This window comes from Acyrthosiphon pisum, chromosome A1, assembly GCF_005508785.2.
Source record: "Acyrthosiphon pisum isolate AL4f chromosome A1, pea_aphid_22Mar2018_4r6ur, whole genome shotgun sequence".
Classification (NCBI taxonomy): domain Eukaryota; kingdom Metazoa; phylum Arthropoda; class Insecta; order Hemiptera; family Aphididae; genus Acyrthosiphon; species Acyrthosiphon pisum.
The window spans coordinates 54,605,365-54,612,074 of record NC_042494.1 but is presented as its reverse complement, the minus strand read 5'-3'; positions in this window follow the sequence as shown (position 1 = coordinate 54,612,074).

Sequence of the window (6,710 nt, the reverse complement as noted above, 5' to 3'; positions counted from 1 at the left end):
AAAAAATAAAGTTGATTTTGCTATTGATACACCTGCGTGTTTAAACATTTTGAAATTGTTATAAAAAAATGACATGTTAAAAATAAAGAAACGCGTCTTTTTTAGTTTTAACGAAATTCCATATCATCGTTAAAAAACCCTGTATACACTCTGTACATTGTATACACGGTTATACGTAGGTACTCAAAATTGCTTTGCATGGGGTTAAATTATTCAATAATATTATATAATAATAATAATATAGTCCTATATAGGAACACTATAAAATATTATGCGTACTATATAACTTTCAAATTCAATGGTTTTTTGTGTTTAAATGACAAATTCCCAGGAATGAGCCATCTGTGGGTCCTAAAATGTAACAAAGAGTTGCTAGTTTGCTACCAATGATAAAACATACCTAATAGCAGTTTAAATAAATGACAATATACCCAAAAAATCACAATCATGTCTTAAGGTTAAGAAAGCGTTTTTTCACCTAGTTAAATTGCTAACACAATTTATTATTAATTTAACTTACAATACATTTAGGTAGGTACATAGGTACCTAAATAATTTTTTAGTTTAGAAAAATCTCAAAAATCGTCTATTAAAACTTAAAATAGTATATATGAACAGATTTTTATGTAGCTAATTAGATTTATTTATTATTAGCTATAAAATTATATTCTATGCTAATATGCTATTATAGTCATATTATTTTTATATTAAATGTTTTGTTTAAATCGATTGAACCATAGGTGTAGATTATAGTTGTACATTAATTGTATGCATGATGTCAACATCTGACAAGCGATTTTCATTGAGTACCTATAAAACATTATTAAAATTTACTATTTATTGTCCAATAAATGTTTAACTATTAAAATGTTAATAGGTCTCAAATATGGACTAGTAGCAAAACCCATGTGACTGAATTTCTTCACCATAGTGACGTTTTTTACGTTAGGCAATCTCTGTATTAACCATTTTATATCCTGAAATCATTATAAAAATATATATATATATATACATCGAATAGATAAGTATGATGTATGCAGATAATTATATTTTTAATAGTATTTACATTTTCAAAATTATATTTGTCTGGTAATCGTATACATAGACAACTCATCAGAGCAAAAATAGACTACGGAGCAATCCTATATCAAGCAACCAATCACTCACAAAAAAAAATAATAGACAGCGTATTAAACTCTAGCCTAAGATTATGCATCGGTGCTTTCAAATCTAGCCCTAAAGAAAGCATAAAAAACATAGCCCAAGAAGCACCTCCTGAAGTAAGAAGAGCTGAGAAACCACTACTCTACGCAGCCAGTATCACTAGAAATGCAGATAACCCTGCCAACGAACACATACCTAGTTGAAATCATGAAATATGCCAGAGAAGATAAAATTCAACTGGGATCTATAGTAAAAGTAAAACCTTACAGTTTTCCACCATGGTCTTCCAAATTGATGATACATTTGGATTTTGGAACTAGCTCAAAACAAAAAAGAAACGACGAACATCATTAGGTACCTACCTATTAACATTGAGTATAGATAGTATACTCAATGCTATTAATTGTAGTTGTAATCAAGGTCCGAGCATTAACGAGTTAAAAAACTTAGAAGTTAAAATTAATTTAAAACGTTAAGTTAATTTTAATTAAGTTAATTAACTCGTTACTTTTTTTTCAAATTAACTTTTAACTTAATAAGTTACTTTTTTTTCAAGATTAACGAGTTAACTTCAAGTTAATTTTATTTCAAAAGTATCCAAAATAAGTTAATATTCGTCCGAAGAATAATACAAATTTTTGAATGGATTTTTACTTTGATGTATCATTTTAAGCTTCCCCAGTAATTTTCTTGAGCATAAAATAAACAAAAACTATCTAACAAACCATATTATGTGTCTGAAATTTTTATTTTTGCAAATTAGCAAATTTTAACTTTACACTAAGTTAAGTTATTTTCTTTTTAAAGTTAACTATTAACTTAAAGAGTTATAAAACTATGTTTGAACTACTTTGTTTGAAGGTTATACATGTATTAAAATTCATCATAATCAGGTTTAAATTAAGTACCAACAATGGAAACTAAATTTAAACTTAGATTGCTCACATGGAACGCAAATGGCATTACACCCCATAAACTTGAACTTCAGGCAGCCCTCAATATTCATAACATAGACATAGCAATGATATCCGAATCTCACCTAACCCCAACAAAATCTATTAAAATTCTTGGATACAAAGTTTATCAAAGTAATCACCCCGACTCCACTGCCCATGCTGGATCGGTGATCCTAGTTAAAAACAATTTAACCCACTCCCTTCTTCCTTTTATAAGTGAAACATATCTCCAAGCAACAAGCATCCAAGTTTCTGTCAACAAACATTTTAATCTGTCTTTCTCCTCCATCTACTGCCCTCCAGGACCTAAAATTAACTTTAACAATTTCAAAAATTACTTCGAATCTCTAGGTAAGTACTTCATTGTCGCTGGAGACATCAATGCCAAACACTCTTCTTGGGGTTGCCTCTCAACCAACCCAAGAGGCAGAGTCCTTTATAACTCAACAAATGACTCCAACATAAAAATATTACCACCCTCTAACCCCACCTATTGGCCAACACATCAAAACCGTCGCCCAGATATCCTGAATATCTTCATCGCAAGATTACCAAGTAACTGCACTACTAATATCTCCAACACAAACGACCTGTCATCCGACCACTCACCAATCATACTCAACCTCGAAATTCCCTGTTCAAACTCCACCACAAATCCTCAAAATCTTGGAAAAATAGATTGGCCTACTTTCCAACAACTCATTGAAACTCGCACACTACTCAACCATTCCTTAAAATCAAGCGAAGACATTGACAGTACTATCCAAAAGCTCACTTCAGATATCCAGGAATGCATTTACCTAGCAACAACACAAAGCACAATTCACCCCAATAACCTACTTCCAAATCATATAAAATATCTTCTCCGTGAAAAACGAAAAGCAAGATCCCGGTGGCAAAGGCACAAAATTTGTATTTAATACCCCATCGACAAATACACTTACAACCAACTAAACAATAAACTAAGAAAAGCACTCCAACATCACAACTCCATCACTTATCAACAATTTATCCAAAACCTAACAACTCATAACTCTTGTCTCTGGAAAACGACAAAAAAAATCCTAAAAACTATCTCAACTTCCTCTCCCCTCCGTAAATAAGATAACTCATGGGTGGTTTCTGACACAGAAAAAGCAAACCTATTTGGCCAACATCTATCCCAAACCTTTACCCCACATGACATAACTCTAAATCCCACTCAAAGCCAAATTGTCACACATTCCTTAGAGTCTGCATTACCCGTCTCACTACCAACCAAACACACAAGTCCAGGCGAAATCGAATTCATTATAAAAAAACTCCATAACAAAAGCCCCTGAGTTTGACCGAATTACAAATCGTATTGCCAAAAACCTACCCAAAAAAGTAATCATATTACTTTCCTATATATATATAACGCAATGCTGCGTTTATCCTATTTCCCCCTTACCTGGAAATTCTCAGAGATAATTATGATCCAAAACCCTACAAACCTCCTGAAAAAGTAACCTCTTATCGCCCTATAAGTCTACTCCTAACATTATCTAAAGTATTCGAAAAAATCCTATTAAAGAGACTCATACCACTAGTTATCTCGGCAAAAATTATCCCTGACACTCAATTTGGATTCAGGCCCAATCACTCTACCATTCATCAACTCCAAAGAGTAGTAGACACTATCTCAGTTTCTCTAGAGAAAAAACATTACTACGCTGCCGTTTTTCTGGACGTCGCACAAGCGTTTGATAGGGTATGGTTTGATGGCCTACTCTTTAAACTTAAAAAATTTCTGCCTGCGCCTTACTTCCTTATTAAATCATATTTGAGCGATCGTACATTCGTCGTACGCCAGAACTCAAGCCACTCAAACTATTTCAATATCTTAGCCGGAGTTCCCCAAGGCAGCGATATTGCTCCTTTTCTGTACAATATCTTTACGCACGACATCCCTAAAACTTCCTTTACTGAACTCGGTTCCTACGCGGACGATACGGCAATTGTGGCCTCCAATGAAAACCCAAATACAGTTTCTAGTATGTTACAAAGACACCTTAACATAATTGACCTCTGGACAAAAAGAAGATCAAAATCAATGAAACCAAGACCTTCTTCGTAACATTCACCCTAAAAAAAGGATCTTGCCCCGTAGTCACATTAAACAACATCCCAATCCCTTCCTACTCTGAAGTCAAATATATTGGCTTCATCCTCGACAGTAAACTTACCTGGAATCCCCACCTAAAAGCCAAACGAAAAGCCCTTAATACCCGACTCCACCTCCTTAGACCCTTACTGAAATGAATATCAACACCAAACTTCTAATTTATAAGTCACTACTCAGGCCACTATGGACCTATGGTGTCCAATTATGGGGTGCCGCTAAACCCTCAAACACCCTTACAATCCAAGCCTTTCAGTCAATATGCCTTCGCCTAGTTGCATCTGCACCCTGGTACTTAACCAACAATAATCTCCACAAAGATCTCAAAATCCAAAATCTTAACCAAATCTTCAAATTATATTACACCAGACTCCACAACAAATTTCAACAGCACACAAATCCACTAATCTCTAAATTATCAACTAACACACTCCCTGGTAACCCGCGCCGTAGACTTAAAAGGCAATGGTGTAGAGATCTTCTCTAATAAGTGAGCTTAATAAGTGCTGGAGGTCGATATCAGGTAACACCTCCAAACCTCAAATTAATTATTTATTTATTATCTATTTATATTTATAAATATATGTTTTTTTTCTCTCCTCCCTCTCTTCATTGTTATTCCTGTCACTTATAGGGTGTTACCACTGGGTATCTTCCCTGATCTCATTATTCATATTATACTTACTTGTCATATATCAAACCTACTTATTATACTAAGAACATGTATAGATTGTAGATTTCTTCAAATAATAAAAAAAAATATATATATTTTTTTTAAATGTTTTTTTAGAAGTGTTTTTAAAAAAAAATTTTATTTTCTACTTTTTAGTTAAAATTAAATTTTTTTATTAAACGTTTAAAAAATATTTATGAAACAAATTTCTTATATTTAATAAAAAGAATCAAACTACTGATGATTATGATTTATTAATAAATACATAAGTTTATGGGGTCGTGAAATGACAAGACTTTTATTTTGTTTGACACAACAAATTGAAATTTTTTTCTGTTTATTCAATGCTGGTATTAACACGAATAATATAAATCAATTTTAATTTTTCATTCAATTTTTCATTCAAAATTTCATTATGAGATCATTATATTTATAATATATTTTGTTATTTTACAGTACTTATAATTTATTGTCCTTCATTTACAATTTCTTCCGATATATTTTGACGATGTTGTCTCATTCTTTCGATTTCATCCAAAGCTGTACCACTGCAGAATCCGTGTATGCCGGGGACTTCGGGGCATTTGTTAGACCTCAAATTCGGTTTTAGTGACCCCGAAAACCCACGAGAAACCCTTCGTACCTGTACTTCCTCGGAAATGACTTTGCACATCCGTCACCGCCAACCTGGAGGTCTGGGTCCCAAAATGACAACGGATTATTGTATTGTCATCCAAGACCAAGGTTTATACAAATTTTCAAGATTTTTCATCGTCAAAAAGTGCCTCAAATCGAGCGCGCAAGATTTGATTACAGACAGACAAACAGACGTGAAAACGAACTTAAGAAAAGTGTGTAAAAAGCGCACTTCTTGCAGTACCTCATGTGAAATTAAATACGACATACATTGGCCACACGATTTTCGTTTAATGAGCTAAGGTGGTGAGGAAACTTGTAAGGCTTTACTGCAATAATATGCCAACAATCAACATTACTATATACCGAATGTCTATGATTTCTACTAGGTGATATTATATCCTTATAGGTAATATAGTAGCGTAGAAATGGTCCAGAAATTGGGGGGGGGGGGGGGGTTAAGTATAAATTAGGTAAACCAAGTTGTTCAAAGTTATCGTATACAAATATATACCCCCCGGCTACTCCAGTGCACTGCCACTGATAATACATATCAACATACTATTAACTAATTCTCATTTCTCCTTAATATCATATTATTCTGTATATATATTACCTTTAGGTATATACAGGGTGTGTCTTATGTCATTGTATGCGGGTTTTTTTTTTAATGATTATGGAACAATAATGTGGAATTTCGTTAAGACGAAAAAAGACGTGTTTCTTTATTTTTAACAGGCAATTTTTTTTATAACAAATTCAAAATGTTTAGACATGCATTTACCAATTATTTCAATTAAAAGTATATTAATGCATATTTTACTAATTTTTAGAGGACCATAGTTAATAAACTAGCGAACCGAAATTGAAGATTTGACTGTCAATATTTTCAGAAAAAAAAGCTCTACCATTATCTGTCAAAAAATATAGTGGTTACCATTTGAAAAAATAAAGTTGATTTTGCTATTGATACACCTGCGTGTTTAAACATTTTGAAATTGTTATAAAAAAATGACATGTTAAAAATAAAGAAACGCGTCTTTTTTAGTTTTAACGAAATTCCATATCATCGTTAAAAAACCCTGTATACACTCTGTACATTGTATACACGGTTATACGTAGGTACTCAAAATTGCCT